This window comes from Photinus pyralis, unplaced genomic scaffold (genome assembly GCF_008802855.1).
Source record: "Photinus pyralis isolate 1611_PpyrPB1 unplaced genomic scaffold, Ppyr1.3 Ppyr1.4_unclustered_Scaffold2490, whole genome shotgun sequence".
Lineage (NCBI taxonomy): Eukaryota > Metazoa > Arthropoda > Insecta > Coleoptera > Lampyridae > Photinus > Photinus pyralis.
In genome coordinates, this window is record NW_022171210.1 from 28,508 (window position 1) to 46,856 (window position 18,349).

At 35.4% G+C, this 18,349-nt stretch overlaps 1 long non-coding RNA gene across 1 annotated transcript; it reads left to right on the top strand.

The window, feature by feature from the left end:
* The first annotated feature begins 6,660 nt into the window (after positions 1-6,660).
* On the top strand, positions 6,661-7,597 carry LOC116181842. The gene is made up of 3 exons (XR_004147356.1): positions 6,661-6,782; positions 6,975-7,080; positions 7,190-7,597. It is a non-coding gene; the product is annotated as an uncharacterized LOC116181842 (long non-coding RNA).
* Positions 7,598-18,349: the final 10,752 nt, after the last annotated feature.

Below are 18,349 nucleotides of genomic sequence, written 5' to 3' on the forward strand. Positions count from 1 at the left end.
ACTTATTAAGGGTGTACAAATTCCCTACATGATAATGGGAGATCCTGCATATCCTTTATTACCGTGGCTGATAAAAGGGTATACAAAATCAGCAAAACTGTCCCCAAAGGAGGAATCATTTAATGTACATTTAAATGGTGGCCGAGTTAGTGTAGAAATTGCATTTGGACGATTGAAATCTCGTTGGAGATGCCTTTTAAAGCGACTTGATGTACATTACACCTTCGTACCACATCTTGTAACTACATGTTGTATTCTACACAATATCGTGGAATCAAAAAAGGAATCATTTGTAGCACAATGGACAACAGCAGTAGAAGAAGCAGAACTTACTTTCCCTCAGCCCAATGCTAATGTAATTCGTGAACGGCAAAATTTAACAGGACATCAAATTAGAAATGCAATTGCAGATTATCTCGAAGTAAATTTTCCGCTTCGCAAAACTCTTTATTCCTAATTAATATTGCACACGTATATTATAGTATTATTCAATAAATATATGAAATTTATTTTATTGATATGCATTGGTGCATTGTACACACAGACACCCTTGAACATGCTGTTGAGGAATTGGTCCGCGACTTGTTGATGGCATATTCATTATGTAAGGACTGAAAATGTTTCTGAAGCCATGTAATAATGTAGTAGTTGCTTCTTGAACCACTTCCTTTTCGTGCTCCATGAACACATTTCAAATTCCCTTTGTTTTGCAAACTGTTCATTCATCTGGGCTAACTGTGTTTTAAGCAAGTCATTTTGAAGTTCCATTGCATTTTTCTTAGATGTTTCCGCAAAATTACTTAAACATTGTTGATCAGATTTCCTGCCCGTTCTTTCAGCAATTCTCAACCTTTTTGAAGGTGGGGTTTGAAGTTCTGGTTCCTCGGTCACACTTTCATTACTTGGTGATGTTGGTTCTACCAATGTGTCATCAAGTTCCGTTTCCTCTTCATTTGTACCTGTGAAGAATTGGACTCTTAAGAACAAGTCATAAGGTTAATTTACATTATACAACACGGACCAATATGTTCCGGGAGCGACATTTTGCGGTATCACCACGAAAAAACTTTGACTTTTAATGTAACTAAGTATATGCACGTTCTGTTAGCGAATCGTACCGGCAACAATCGGAATTTACCTTGGGTAGATGTAGACGAAGCAGAATCAACACCATCAAGGTTTGCAATTGGACGATTGCTTAATAATACTTCCATTTCATCGAAGTATGGAAAGTGAGGCCTGGAATTTCCTTCTCCACTTTTTGTTAGATCTCGTTTACATTGGTTGTATTGCACTATAAGAAATAAGTATCATAAAATGCCTGGGCATTACAGTTACTGAAAACTCTGATTACTCCGTGTGTATACTTCACGTAGTACTTGGGTTGACTATAAAATGCATTGGTAAATCCTATACTTACTCTTTAATGTTTTGAACCTGGTTTGCATTTGTTTTGCGGTTTTTAAATAACCAGAGTTATGCATAGGCTCCACCAATTGTTCAAACACTTCCAGTGCTCTAAATTTTTTCCCATCTAAACATCTTATAATTTTTTTCTCGTTAACCAGTCGTAAAAAGTAACGAGTTTCTTCTACTTCCCATGCATCGCGCTTATTTTTATTCGAGCACATTTTCAACCAATTTCGTAAATAGAAGGTAAGCACAAATCACATACGATTTGTGAAGGTAAGGTAAGTTTGTTAGGTTATGATATTTTGCAGTTTTCCCGCCTGCCTGACTGCAATCGCAGTTGGTAGCACTACAGCGCCGGATTAACAATGGGGCACTTGCCCCAGGGCGCATTTTGAAAAGGGGCGCAACATTTGGATTGGAACAAATAGTGTTAACTATATTAGGTAGCTAATAAACATTTAAATGCCTCATATCAGTCATATCAATTTTCAATTCTTATTAAACATTAAACTTGAAATTTAAACCTGGCTACTGAAGTACTGACTAGTCTCGCACGCTCAGCACACATACATGACACATTTATAAAAAATAACACGTATTATGTATCAAATGTCGCCAGACGCTAATGAATGCGCCTTTGTTTTGAAAATGACCGACGAAATCAGCAAAACATTCGATTTTCTTCTTACACAGCGAGTTAGAATTATTTTATAAGTCCTACATCACATCACTCTACATGGCAAGGCAACCAATTCGTCCTTTTCGTTCTTTTAAAGTTTTAACGCGTACCGGTACAGTCGTGGAATTATAATTTGGTTCTAAAAGTTCTAAATTTATAGACATATAATCCGAGCTAAATCAACGGCTAGCGAAATGAGTTTGCATAATATGAGTGGTGCTAAACGGCGTAAACTTGCAAAAGACAAACGTGATAAATTAGAAAAATTTCTTGTTAAAGTGCCTACATTAAGTGCTTTCTTTTCAAACGAGGATGCAGGGGCTCCTTCAAATTCAACATCTACAGCAGCCATCCTGGGAGATGATGCTGCTGCTAATAATCCTGATAATGTAGTCGAAGTTGGTGTAGATCAAACTCATTTAAAAGGTATGTCTTTTTCCTATTTGTTTATTATACTTAGCATGGGTATTTCGCAGCGGATCAAGATCATACAAAAAATGATTCTGAAACTGAGAGTTCCGAAAACATATTTCCGTATGAAACCGTATTAGAAAATAGTACTATAGTAGTAGATGATCCGGCTACATGGAATTTAAAATTAAATAATAATGAATTCATAGAAGGAATATTGCGACACCCACCAAAACAAAATTTAGATTACTTTGACTTTAAGAAATCGAAACGGCAATATTCTACAACGGCTAGATACGCTTCAAAAGATTTATTTTTTACAAAACATATTAATGGAGAAACAATTCGTCGAGACTGGTTACTTTACTCCGCCTCCATTTATAAAGTTTTTTGTTTGCATTGCACATTATGTAGTACTTCGCGAGACTCGTTTTATGTAAATGGCTGGAATGACTGGAAACACGCAGAAAGGCTTGGTGAACACGAACGTTGTGAAGAGCACAGACACAGTGTAAAAGTATATGTAAGTCGCGCTACTTTATCGAGTAGGGTGGATAGTGCTGTTGAAAAGCAATATTCAGAAGAAAGGCAATATTGGAAAAACGTGTTACAAAGGATTGTGGAAGTTATCAAGTTTTTGACGAAACAAGGCTTAGCATTACGTGGCACTGTTGAAAAGTTAGGCGAAAGCAGTAGTGGAAATTTTTTATCTGCATTGGAACTATTGTCAAAATTTGACCCTTTTCTAAAGACACATCTAGAATCCAAAAGTAATAAGGGAAGAGGTAACGTCTCATACATATCGAAAACCATATGCAACGAAATTATCGACCTTCTAACCACAATGGTGCAGGAAAAAATTGTATCAGAAATAAAATTGTCATATATAATACCATAAGTAGTCGAAGTATTGTCGAATATTTTTGAGGTGCTGTCACGAATGCTAGTTACGCTGATTAATACCACGAGCGCTTGCGCGAGTGGTATTAAAAAGCGTAACTAGCATGAGTGGAGCAGCAGCTCAAAAATAATCTACAAATACTTCGACTACGAATGGTATTCGGAGGACTATTCAATGAATCAAAAGAAAAATTAAGCATAATTACCCACGCGAATGTATTTCCATGACAACAATAAACGTCAAAATAAATTATGGAAGTTGCTTTTCATTTTGCTATTGATTCTATTCGAACTTTTGTGCTCCAAGCTAATTCGTTATGAGTGATTAAATTAAAAGATGTGGTGATAAGTCGGTTGTCGAAATTGATTAACAAACTAAGAAGAATGTTCCGATTAATACGACAAAATTTCGCGTCATTTCACTGGTGGAAGTTTGACAAATGTCATTGAATAATCGCATTCAATTGTCGCTGAAATACCACACGTGCAATTATCACTATAATTCGTTCCCATTGGCGCAGCAATTTGAAATCGAGACATTTCACTGGTTGAAATGTGACAAATGTTAGATGAATTGAATAGTCAAAGTATTATTCCATTATCATTGATTCCACTCCGGACGTTTCACACACCGACCAGCTAAGCTTTGTAGTACGGTATATTTCGGAATCTGGCACGATCGTAGAACGCTTCTTAACATTTCTAGGGAACGTTGGTCATAAAGCTGCCGAAATGGAGAAAGCTGCCTTGGAAACTTTAAATTCATTTTCTCTGGATATCAAGGACTGTAGAGGCCAGTCATACGATAATGCGGCCAATATGTCTGGTCCATATAGTGGACTACAAGCACGCATAAAAGAGTTGAACGATTTGGTATTCTTCATTCCCTGTGCAGCCCATTCTTTAAATTTGGTTGGTAAAAGTGCTGCCGAATCGTGCTCATTTGGTGTTAATTTTTTTATGGTGGTCACCGAAGTTTATGTTTTTTTTTCTTCTTCGACAGCACGGTGGACGATTTTGAAAAACTGTCTTCGCGAAAATAAAGATAATCCTAAGAATGTGCCAAAGCAACTCTCAACTACAAGATGGTCTGCTCGAGCTGATGCTAGCAAGGCTCTGCATGAAGGATTTCACGAAATTATTAAAGCTTTGGAGATCATAAATGGCGATAACGGTCACAATCCTCGAGTGGGAGTACAAGCATCTGGAATATTAAAAAATTTAAAGAAGTTTGAAACCTGTTTTATGATTTGCTTTTGGGACGAATTGCTAACTAAAATTAACAGTACCAATAAAACGCTGCAAAAAGAAATATTAAATATTACAACAGTACTAAATTTATATGACTCTTTGATAAAATATATAACCTCACTCAGAAATATTGAAAGTTTCGAAATGTTTGAGAAAAATGCTGAAGCTTTGTGCGGAGATTGCATCTATGAAGCGGACACAAAAAGGCCCAAGATGAGAAAATCCCGTCCAGATGAATCCAAAATGAATGAAATCGTTTTCACAGGAAAAGAACATATGCTGTATAATGTTTATTATGTTATAATCGATAAACTTGTCTCGGAACTGGATAAAAGAAAGAAAGCATACAATGGTGTCACTGCTCCGTTTGATTTCCTAAAAAATTTAACCACGCTCACGGATTCATCTATCCGGGAAATGTCTGCCAAATTACTTGATATTTACAAATCCGATTTGGATAGTAATTTTCCAGAAGAGTGTGTTCATTTTAAATATTTTATTCAATCTGTTTGCGTTGATTCTAGTGCTGTTAATATCTTTGATATGTTGCCCCTCATTAGGAAAGAAAACTTAGTTGCGACGTTTCCTAATATTGACGTCGCTTTAAGAATTTTATTAACTTTGCCCTGCACGAATGTCACTGCCGAAAGATCGTTCTCGGTCCTTAAACGGATAAAAAATTACTTAAGAAATAGCATGAGTCAAGATAAAACTACTAATTTGTCCTTACTATCTATAGAAAGTGAAATAATGACTAGTTTAGATACTGATGTGATAATAGAAAGATTTTTGTCAAACAAAAAGAGAAAAGTAGTTTAATGTATGATTTTGGATGATTTGTGATGTTTTCAATAAAAATTTACGATCTTGTGATTGTGTAATTGATAACTTGTTTATTACTCCCCTATCACAATAAACGTGCAAAGAAATATAAATTTAAATATTTTCGCTGTATTAATTTTTTTATAAAGGTACTATGCATGGTTAGGTGAGTTGGGAGATGGGTGTGCGTGTGGGGCGCGTCTATGAAAATGCCCCTGGGCGCATTTTAGCTTAATCCGGCGCTGTAGCACTAGCAAATAGGATTTATAAAACTCGTAGTTTACACGCATAATAACACCGGCTTTATAACGTCACGCCTGTGCCACGAGCGGTGTAGAGTTATAAAACCGACGTTATAAAACCAGTTTATATGACTATTTACACGACGCATAACTCCGGTTTTACTAAAATTAGGAGTTATAACTCAGGCGTTAGGTCACCGTGTAACGTAGTCTTAGTTAAGGGAGGAATGAGCGGTAGATGTTAATGTTGGCTATTCTGATTGCGTGTGTACGCTTGCGCGGTAATTATTTGTAAATAACAGCTGATGCATTTTATAACCTTATTTTACGTGCACATTTCACATGTTAAATAAGTGTATTTCGAGGTGTATTTAGTTGGTTTCTGACAAATTTAACTGTGACTTGTTGATAATGGCCGGGACATCATCATGTTCAAACGTAAGTACTTTAGCGATTCTTGCTCTATTTTTACTTATATTATGTAAACATTTTTATAGGTCGATATACCTCAAAAACGATCAGCTAACTTCAGTAATGGTGAGGTAGCATTATTGAAAGAGCTCGTAAAAGAAAGGAGACACGTGTTGGAGTGCAAAAAATCGGACACTGTTAGCCTTAAACAAAAAAATCAGTGCTGGGATGATTTAACTACGGTGTTCAATGCACAAAGTGGAGCTGGTGTACGATCTACTGCAGTATTAAAGAAAAAATGGGACAATATTAAAAAACTGACAAAACAGCAGTATGCAGCAGAAAAAACTATGTTCTTGGAACTGGTGGAGGTGGATGTGTTGACACGAAGATCGATAGTGATGTTTTAGAAATATTGTCAACACATGCTACCGGACTGCCTGCAGTAGTAGATTCGGACACTGTAGTTATAGTAACTCAAGGTTTGTTGACTTTATTAGTTATTTATATAAAACATTATTTTTTATTAGATAGATTCGTGTATGGAAAATTCCAAACAAAGCAGGATATGGGATGATTACACACCATCTATGCTACAATCACCACGGGCTCCACAGCTGGTAATTAGTGAGGATCAGCATGTAACGCCGATGGTAATTTAATTTCATTTACTAAATAGAACATATTATTTTCTTTGCTTTTTTATATCAAAACTCTCGGTTAACTAAACGCGTTTTACATGAAAACTCGATTAAATAGAAAACACTCTTTAATAAATCAATATAAATATTAGTTATTACCTATAGTTTGGCCAGTTACCTGTAACAATGAAACTCATTTTATAGGAATCCGAAACTGCAGAACGAATAAATGGTGCAGCTTTTGCACAAAATAGTGCACCTGTAGAGAATCGCAGTGCATCTCATTCAAATGGTAAAAAAGCAGTCAGTGGTGAGTTAATCCATTAACGTCTTGATAACTTTTTTGTTTTTATTAATGAAATTTTGTAAAGCATGTATGTGTGTTAGGTTAATGACTAATAAATGCTCTATTATTGCAGATTTCAAACGTAAACGCCCCGTGACAGGCACAGTCACTAACGAAAAATGGTCTCGACTTGCTGATAGCAAAGAAGAATTGGTTCGACTCCAAATCGAAGGCTTGAAAAAGGAACAAGCATTGAACAAAAAAAAACTGGAATTAGAAATAGAGGAAAAAGCAGTTAGATTGGAAATTTCGAAACTGGAATTAAAGCTATTACAAAAACGACTCGCTAAATAATATTATTTGTATATATTTATATTGTACCAGTAAACATTGTTTTAAACTTATAAATACTTATTAAATACTCCCAATTATTGCATATGTGCAAAATGATTGTTTATTATGTTTAATCTTGTGATATTATTTTGCATATTTCGATTCCCTGGATGTTGTTGTACAGGAATGTCATTAACGGCTACTACACTGAGAAAAATGGCACAATTAGACTTTTTATTTAAAGTTTATGTAGTTGTGGAAATTGAATATTTAGTTACAATAAATGTACACATTATTACTATAATAATTGCAGCAATGTCTGACAACAAACCAGCGGTATTTCAAAATATACATTTATATCACATATCTTTATTAATACTTACAAATATTGTCACATACTAAAGACAAATATTTATTTACTAAACTTTAGTTAATATATTTTATTATTGTGACAATTAAAACGTATATTACTAACTACTGCCTAATTTGTAAAAGTTGAGCGTATTCAGTACAAATAATAGTTGTCTTCTGGTAATAATCTCTTTAGCAACATGAGATGCTTCGAATACTACAAACAAAAAAATACTTAGCTAAGGGAATGACATAATGTATTAAGAAAATGTCGACGCATTTTGATATGTGCTAAGTTGCAAAGTTGCATTTCATACGCCATTGTACCATCAGTCTCCGTCTTGACGCGAGTGTCCATTTTGCACATTGTTGGTGTTAAAGTACCTATTGTTACGTTACCACCGTCGGCGCCGTCTTCATTTGCAGCGTTTACTGTCAGTAAGTATCCAAATACAATTATTACTTATTAATTATAATCGTGAATGAAGTGTGATGTTTACTTCTTTGCTCTTTCTAAAATGTTAATAAAAGTGCTTGTTCGTATATGAATGCAATAGGTAGGTGAGGTAGGTCCATATATTGTGTATTGCAAGCAATATGGATATAATTCAGGTAACAAATTAAATTACGTATTAAAAAAATATTACGCACAAGCACCGGTATAAAAAATTCGAATTATATTTCTACCGTTCGAATGAAACGTTTCATTATAGCTAAAGTTTCACTCAACGCCTCTATACCATTTCTATACTAAACGAACGTTTTAAGTTTCATAAGTTGACTCATACTTATCTCATATCTGTCCGCATTTGAAAAATGCCTTCAAAGCAAGTAATTTTTATAAACCACTCGGTTGTTAGTAGTAAGGTAGGGCCGATTCTAAATATGACCTTGAGCTGTGAAGGTCATTAACTTTATTGTCCGGGGGGAATGACCTTTTGATAAAAAGGTTATTGACCTCGTTGTCTGTTCTAAAACCCTTTAGCTTAATGGTTTTGATCTCCGCTAATTGCATAATGGGGCGCAGTGATTATATAGCCCGCTCGTCGTGTATATCAAATAATCATGGCATGGCTAGAGTATGCTGAGCAATCGTGGATGAAGGCGAGAGATTTTGTAACAGCGGTAGAACGGCTCAAGCAAAAGTTTTCAGCGTTAGTATTTGACGCAGAACATGAAGCAATATATGGCAATGGTGAATATAGTGAGCAGGAATGTCTGGCCATCACTCAATCGACGTGATGACTAAAAGGGTATTGCTCTCTGCTGCTATTGCAGGTCGTTAAACTCAAAGCTGAGCTACTAAAGGGGTATTAACCTCGTCTCGTTGCTGCTAACGATTATTGCTCTTAATGGGTTGTTGACCGTTAAGGGTTTGCGAACAAGATGAGGATTTGCAGTTTGGCTAATGAACATATATAAAGTGCTCGTCTGGATGAAGCTTCATTCCATTAACAAGCAAGATGACAAAAGCACCTATAAGAAGACATACAGCTGCACCGGCCAATATGCATCAGAGGCGAAAACGATTACACTGAGAAAAATAGTAGGTTAAAACTACCGAAAAAACATGTATTTTAACTGCTTGACTAGGTTATTATGGCACCTACCTTTATCTTCGTTAATACAACTACTTCAAATCAGTTACATCAAAACAGTAGATGCTACCGTTTCAGGGTTACATCAACCGGTGAAGTGATCTACTTGTATCAACGTATTAAAAGGGTATAGTTACGTAAAGTGCAGGGTTATATCACCATTAATGTCAGTTGAATCAACCTTTTAATAGTTGGTTTCTGCTTATTTCCTAAGTTACTTTAACCTATCGCAATCGTCGCTTCTACTTGTTGATAGTTATAACAACTTGTCGCGCTACGTTACTTTAACTGTTCAGTAAGGTAGATTCTACTTTTTGGTAGTTATACCAGCGTGTCTCGCTAGGCTACTTTAACTGTTTAGTAAGGTAGATTTTACTTTTTGGTAGTTATATCAACGTGCCTCGCTAGGTTACTTTAAATGTTTAGTAAGGTAAATTCTACTGCTATTATCAGTTAATTTAACAGTCTCTTTTGGTTAACAGTAGTTCTTAAATCAGTTGATTCAACTCTTTTCCTCTGTTATTCCAGCTTTCTCATTTCTCTACTTGGTATTTTCTCATTGGCGAATTATTCAATCATACGTCAGTGAGAAAATACCAACAGTGAAATAAAATAGCCGGAATAACATGTAAATGAGCAGAAGAGAAGAATAGGTTTAATGGAAAACGTATGGGCGACGCAAAAAACAAATAGAATATCTAATGTCATTATGGAGCGTTTATTTGTAATGTGCATAAAAAACTTAAACAAAACTAATTAAAAATGAAATAAAATAAGTATAAAAATATGCACACAAAAATGCCGAAATAAAATATTCCTTAACACAAAACTTAAATTATATTTGTTAGAAGAGTACCTAAAATCAAAAACTTATACATAGGTAATATTCCTATAATAAATTGTGAAATTTAAAATGTAAATAAAATAGAATAAAGAAAAATTCCAAAATAAAATATTTCCTTAACACACATTTTTAATTAAATTTTTTAGTAGTATACCTAAAAGTAATTATTTTATATCAAAAACTTACATAATATTCCTATATTAAATTATGATTTACAATACAACATTATAATTATAACAAATTTCACAAAGGATATGTTATATATATTTCTCCATTAAATATTGTTGATTAAATAAATCAACGAAGTTGGAGTTAACCTTGTTATTTAAATTTAATACTCGCCAAAAGAAAAGTATTAAATAACTACGTTAACTCAAACTTCCTTAATTTATTTAATTTCACAAAGGACTTCGTAAGGTTACATAATAATTGCCATCGGAATGAATATTTAAAGTGTGTGGAGTTTGTGATGGAAGACTGTCATAGAAAATAGCAATGTTGTTATCTATATGCGGTCTCTTAACTTTGAATGTACATAAATGATCATCAAATTCAATAGTATCTAATGTAACACCACTGATAACACTGGGGAACAGTAATTTTGCGGCATGGCAGATTGAAGTCAATTCTGTATCAGACTAGTGTGCTGAATACTGGAAAAATATCAGATTTGTAAAATTGGCTCCAGTTTTTGAGATAAAAACTATTAACTATTTAAATCAAAAAATTTTAGTAAAAATACCAATTTGCACTGAAAAAATACTTTTATTAAGTTGATCTTTAGGAATGAAACAAAAACAAAAATATCTGACGAAATTTAATTTTCTATTTTCTGCCATGGTTCTGCTCAAGACAATCCCTTACTAAGGTCCAGCAGTAGTCTGCCATCATGTGGCGGTCCCATCGACCTTGGTATCTTTCTTCCATGACCCTAATGTCCTGGTGGAACCGTTCTCCTTGTTCCTCGCTGTAATCGCCCACATTATCGGGAATCTATCTAAATGACAATGCAAAAAGTGCACTTTAATGCTCATATTAGCTCCTAATTTGTTAAAATTTTGAAGCATTTTAGTGACTAGTTTTGCATAGTCTGGAGCTTTATGATTCCCTAAGAAATTTTTGATTACTAAAACAAAGCTTAACCATGCCTCAGATTCAATTTGTGTCATATAGTTCACGAATTCAGTGTCTTTTATAAGTGTTCGGATTTGAGGTCCATCGAAGATGCCCGCTTTCAACTTTTCCATACTTAGCGCTGGAAATTTTTTACACACATACTTAAAACAGTCACCCGTCTTATCAAGGGCTTTGATGAACTGTTTCATTAGCCTGAGCTTGATGTGAAGTGGTGGAAAAAGGATATTTTTTCGGTTTAGCAGTGGTTCATGAATCACATATGATTTTCCTACCTTTTTCGCGCAAAGGCTAATCCTTTTTACTCCAATGCAAATAAGACGAACTGATAATTTCGGTCTAATAGCTGATCAGTGAAATGTTTACTACTAAATCCATAAATAGATAACCAAACTTAGTTGGAAATATTCAAATAAATACAACTTTAGAAGGGTAGTTTAAAATTTTGCATTGATTTATTACGTTTCGTTTATCCCAAGAACCAGAATCAATCCAAAAAAACTAAATGCATATAGTGTATATCAAATACCAGTGTTTATAAAATTCATTAATAAAATTAGTGCCGCAGACATTTTTATTTTTTTTGTTCCCCTGTGTAATTAACTGAGTGGAATCATAAAGGTATAATTTGTCAACAACCGTGAAAATTACGTCATCATAGTCGCCTTGTGGTTTGGAATCATAGACAAGTATACAGCCTTTATCATAACGTACTGATGACATTGCAGCCCAATTTATCCGTTGCAATAACTTACTGTTGTCTAAAGATAACTCCCTTGTCAAGAAAACTTTGTCGAACAGTGACAAATCATTGTGTTTGGGCCCTGTCGAAAGTACGTTGCTAAGTTTCCCTTTCATAAAAATTTCATTCAATGCAAGTTGTTGTTTCATAGCTAAAGATAAGGTTATATTTATTCTGTTACTAGAGGCCCTAGCAGCCATTTTAGATAGCCTATGTTTCGCCTCGAATCTCATTGACCATAAATGAACGACAGGACCATATTTCGATATAGCTGAATGGTAGTGAACGAGATTATGAAATTTTGGTTTCAACTTGGTTTTTGTCACTTCCAAATAAATTTCATTCAACTCGTCTACCAATGTTTGCAAGTAAAGAGCAGTCCCGTTCAACAAAATTGGACTCAATAAAATCTCGACAACTTGTCTCAAAGACAGATACAACTTCCAGACTTGATCTTCTCTTGGAACTTCATGTCCCACAAGCAATGGTAAATACCTAATGAGTGTCAACATTTCCGAAGCCGACAAACGAATATTTCCTGCCATGAGATGCTCTCTAGACAATTGGAAAGGCTTATTTTTCGCATCAGGCCCATAAGAAAATGTTGATAGCTTTTTATTAAAGTTTTCAAGAGAAAAGTATTTCTTTTTGGTAGTTAACTCAGTTAGTACGAAGCTCACAACATATTTCCCAACACCCTCCAGAACGTCATGCATGACATCACAGCCTACCTGCTGAAAGAGATCAAAACCTTTAACGTCTAACCACACACACCTCTCTTTGATACCAGAATTTGACGGATTACTTGCAATGAGGTCAGCATTATAATTAGAAATATTTCTTAATAAAGATGTATCCTCGCGACATTGCGACCACATCACCTCCTTTTTCACCTTACATACTCTACACGGAAAATTACTCGAAAAACTTTCTACAAATCCAATTAAGCTGTGAATTCCCAAGTTGTCGCCTAAAATAAGCCCGAACTCGAAGTAAATTGTGCCCTTAAAGCCAGGTACCTCCAAATCTATACCGTTCTCACTGAGGTAATTGAATTCATCTATAAGCGGTTGAAAAATGACACGGTTTCCAAAAGAAACCCTGTCAGAAGAATGAAACAGCAGAGCAAGAAAGATATTGGATAAAACTGACACTCGCCATGGAGGGAGACAAGGTACTGAAACATACATTGCACCTAACTTATGGACACCAGATCGGGAACCTAAGACATTGCCGGTCTCAAAATCGTCAAAGAATAAAAATAACGGCAAGACTACACGGTTGCCATAACGACTTACTCTCGACTTCCAAAACGAGCCCTGTATAAAATTGCCAATGTAGCCTTCCTGAGAATTTAACTTTTTTATGTATTGTAGTGTTTCTAAAAGCACACTTTCAAGAGAGAAAAATGATTGTAGAACTTTTCGGAGTGGGATAACGTATTCGTAGCAAGGTACATTTTTCATCCTTACAACACCTTTATGTTTGACTCTATCCATGCGTTCACCCACTCTTGAAGGCTCAGGTGCAGTGTAGGTTCCCAGTTCCTGAAAGTACTTTAATCTTGCGTGTTCGGTTTTTAACTTCTCAAACGGAGAAAGTAATACTGCCAACACATCAGTAAGTATTTCATGTTTAATATCAGAGATAATAACGCCCCTTGAAATGAATTTTTCAATAATGTTTTGCAATGACGGCATCAATGAAGTAGACATAAAAGCATTCAATCCACCAACAACTGTTTGAGTAATACCACGCGGCAAGGTAGAGTTTGCATAAAGAGATGCAATAAAAAGAGCAAATGACCTATCAACATCACAAATAAAAGGTTGTGGGGGATGTGGAATGTTTGAATCTGTAGAAACAGTTTCCACTACATCAGGTGGCAAGGAGGAAACAGACAACGTTGTACGAGAAGTACTTTCCGGCTGACTACAAGAACCTTTTTGAACATGATTTTTGAGCAAATGTCTCTTGAATGAGAAATACAAGTTGAAAAATCTACTGCAACCATCTTCCAAGCATTGGTATCGTGTAAAAACATGGTCACTATGTCGCAAATTGAAATGATCGCGCAGATTCTTTAAGATTACGTCCGAGTTACAAAGAAAACAAACAGGCATTATTTACTCTTGTTCTACGTCTGTGAGGAGACTTAAAATACAGTTAGAGACTTCATCGTGAGGAGAGTTTAGTTCGTAACAAAATTTTTGAATAAAAGTCCACACAAATTTAGATTCGGGGGCATATGCAGCATTCATCACCCAAATCGCTTTAAAACAATTATCAACTGCTTGCAAAACAGTGTCAAAAGAGTATGTAATATCGTTTATTACAACGATGTATCTATTTATATTTTTTAATTTAGGCCCAACAGCCAAAATGTAAGGTTGTAATGTTAGTTTCTTACTTTCTTTTATACTTTGCCTAGTTTTCAGTTCTTCCTCCACGTGAAGGTCGTCGGAGACTATGCCGATAAAATTATCACGCACCTCTACATGTGAAAGCCGCCATTTCTTATGCGACGATCTTACTGTGTGAACATTTAGAAGATAGGGGATGAGGAGAAATGCACCCAGATTAGATGCGTCTTCTGATTCTGGAAATATACAAATTTATTAGTGAAGTATAATAAACAAGTATGATAAAATCAGCATAATGCGTGATTACAGCGCATTTTTGGTATTATACAGATCAGTACTTTATTAGCAAAGTTCAAAACGTTAAATCATACTTTTATTAAAAGCCTTCTTTATGAAATTCAAATAAAATTTGTCCTTTTTTACCTAATTTCACGAGTAATCTAATTCAAAATAGACTAGAGCCTGCACATCTACACTATAGCAGAAAGCTTTTAGTAAAAACTTGAAGCCTCTATTTATTGTAAGTAATTGCTGAGATCTCAGCCGGACAGCCAATTTTATTTCACTAATTTCAGTTGAAAAAATGTGTGCATTCGAAACTGTTTTAAAAAAAAAGTATTTTATGCAAGAGATACATACAACATTTTTTCTAGTTAGGTAGGTACTTGCCTCTAAATTTTGATTTTTGTGTTTGACAGAGGTGTCATAATAATGGCATTATAAAACGAAAATAGATTAAAAACTATTTAATAATACACCAAATCTGCAAATGCACTACCTACTGTCCTTTTATAAGCAGATTTTAAAACGTACCGTTAATCAATTCGAAAAGTGAAGGCAGTAGTTTGTCTTTACTCTTCTTCCGTTTTCCAAGTTCGTACAGCTTTGCTGTGATTGTTGGAAACTTTTCATAAAGCTTGTTCTGAAGGTTTGGAAAAGCTACCTCAAAGTCTGCTGCAATCTACAACAAAAATAAATAAGTAGAAAAATCTGTACTGGAACAAACGAAAATCACAATAATTATTTCAATAGATGCCACATGCAAATATGAATGGAAAGTTTTATACTCACAAGCCTTGGGGCGTAACTTTTTTTCATACAAGGAAATTCTTCCATATAATCTGCAATACTAGGCCCGTCGTTTGCGAGAACGCGGCGCAATCTTTCTTTCGCGGTTAACCGCCACTTAGTTAACACTACGTCCGCTGTTCCGTTGATGTTCTCAACCACTGAAGGTCTTCTTCTAGGTTTTCCTTTGGCGAATTTGTATTAAGTGCCGCAGGTATCGGCCTCAGCTGTTGCGATTTGTAAGATTTTTCACTTCCGCTTGCAGACTTCTCCCTAGGGATTATAATTCCCTGAGCTCTGTATCTCTTCTTCAGGTTGCCTACACAATGAAACAACTTCCCCAAGGATTTTTTCTGACAGTTTATGACTGCAGTGTGAAAGTATGTTTCAGCCGACTCTCTCGGAAAGTTTTCTACAATTTGCTTTGCCCAATATTGGTAAACAAAGCACGTGACAGGCCTTTGATCATCATCTCGAAGAATCTCCTTTGATATTACTTGGCATAACTGCTGCCTTGACGACTCCGTGAGATTCTTCTCCAGTAAGCTTCGGCCTTCTACAGTGCGCAACAGCAAAGCGCGAAGATCCTTCCAAACAAATAATACATTATATAAATGTTTCCTATACTGAATATAAATAACGCATTAGAATAAACAACCCGTAATTTGTACAAAAATAGTTATTTATTAAACTTGAGAATAAAGTGATACTTTCTCACACTCGAGTTCTGGATGTTCCCCACACGAGCGTAATACTGGGCTTGCCCACACCAGCGCAGCGAGTGTGACAATAGAACGAGAGCTGAAAAAGTCTTTTTTCTCGCGTTCAATATTAAATTTTTTCTACTTAGGGAAGGTGTGAAATAAATACAAGTAGAGGCTACGGCGATGTTAGTCTTCCATTTGATTTAGCGAAAGCACCAAAATAGGGTAACATTGATTTTACTTTCTCTCACTAGAGAGAGAGAGAGAGAGAGAGAGAAACTAACTGTCTCTCGTAATAACTCTTTTCTCTAGGGATTAAAAGTATCTCTTTTTCCCACTAACTCGGTTGAAAAATGTGTGCATTCTTCAACTGTTGTAGAAAAAAACTTTATAACAAACATTAAAACATATGATTATTAACGTTATCTGAGGAAGTGGATTGAGATCATATACTAACCGGTTTTAAGATCTCCGGCTCGGGCGAAAAATCTCTTGATGCGCCCTTTGATGTGGTAGGGGTGGACGTGACGTTTCTTAAATATTCTTCGCCACCGTTTGATCTTTGTAACGGGTTGATGGCTGGAGCCGGTGAAAGTTCAACCCCAGGTTGGGCCGGATGCACGATATATTCTGCCTGAAAGCCTAGATTTGGTATGTACTGGCTATCCTGTACAGGGGAACTATCAGACGGAGCTATGATTGATGCTTCGGTATCCAAATTAAACAAAATTTTTGAAATATCTTGGTTTGACGTCGCAGTCTAAAAAAGAAAGGCGAATTATTCCATGGGAGATAATATTACACATCTTAAAATTAGTTGAAAGTGTAATAAATGACGGTGTATTACTGTATTATTAAAAGAAATAGGACGTACAAATGATTGATCCTCCCGGGTGAGCTCGTTGGCCTTCCGAAATTCTTCAAGCCTCAAACGAAATTTGATTTGATGGCCTATTGATGGGACCAAGCGCTCGAGATAATTACTTTTATCCAAATTTGAAAGTGCAATTAAGTCGATGTCGTTGGCTAAACAGAAAATACGGTATTACACTTCTTAGGGGGATTAATCATTTTAAGACATTTAAAATTTCATGACTTAGCTTTAAAACGTAGTCTGTGATGTGTTAGTAATAGGGGATACATAACATGCAGTTATTTTTTGCTGTAGGTACTGAAAAAAATGTGTTTTTTGGCATTATTTTCATTCAAAGTTCTTATGAAATGGTCACGCAGACACGCGCACACACACCTGTCAGTCCATCCGTCCGTCCGTCCATCCTATACCATCCATTCATTAACCTATGTAATTAATAATAATGTAAGAGACAGACGGACAGACGACAGACAGACAGACGACGTAAAATTGAGCAATAAGCGTTATCGCAAATTCGATGTGTTACGTTAAAAAAGCTTTTCGGAAAACACAACTGTTGCTCAGAAAGGAGTGAGAAAACACGAATGAATTAATACGAACTATAAAACAGCAGAAAAATAGGTATATAACTTATAACGTACCTATGTAGGTATTTTATCAAACTTACTTACCTTTGAAAATGTCTTTGTACATAGACAATTCCCATTCTTCTAGTTTTAGCACCGTCTCGTCATCTGCCATAACAACAAACGTGCACAAAACACAACACTTTGAAAATATTTTATAGAATCTACTATCCCGACAGATTACACTGATTACAGCAACAATGGTAACTGCCTATACCTGCTAACAAGCGTCACATTAATTTCTATTCAAGGCTTGCCAGGCTTGCTGAAAACGATACGCAACGCTATCAGAAGGTTGTTCTTGCAGTTTACAAAAGCTGATTTAACTCCTCGTACAGGTTACTTTAACACTTTTAAGCGTAACTTCAACCTACATTATATTTTCTTACGTAGAAAACGGTCAAAGTATATAATATTAAGCAGTAGAATTTACTGTGCAAACGGTTGATTCGATGGTGTTGGTTTACGGCTTTACGCCATTACACGCGCTTCTATTTTTTTTTTAAATTGCATCCAAGTCATTTAATCAAGGCTACACTTGCAAATCGTATAAGTATGGTACCTATATTTTCGTGGATTATGGAAGGATAATGGAAGTTGTATCTAATTCTAGTAATACCGCATCCATAAAATGTGCCTGTATGTCCCTATTGAGT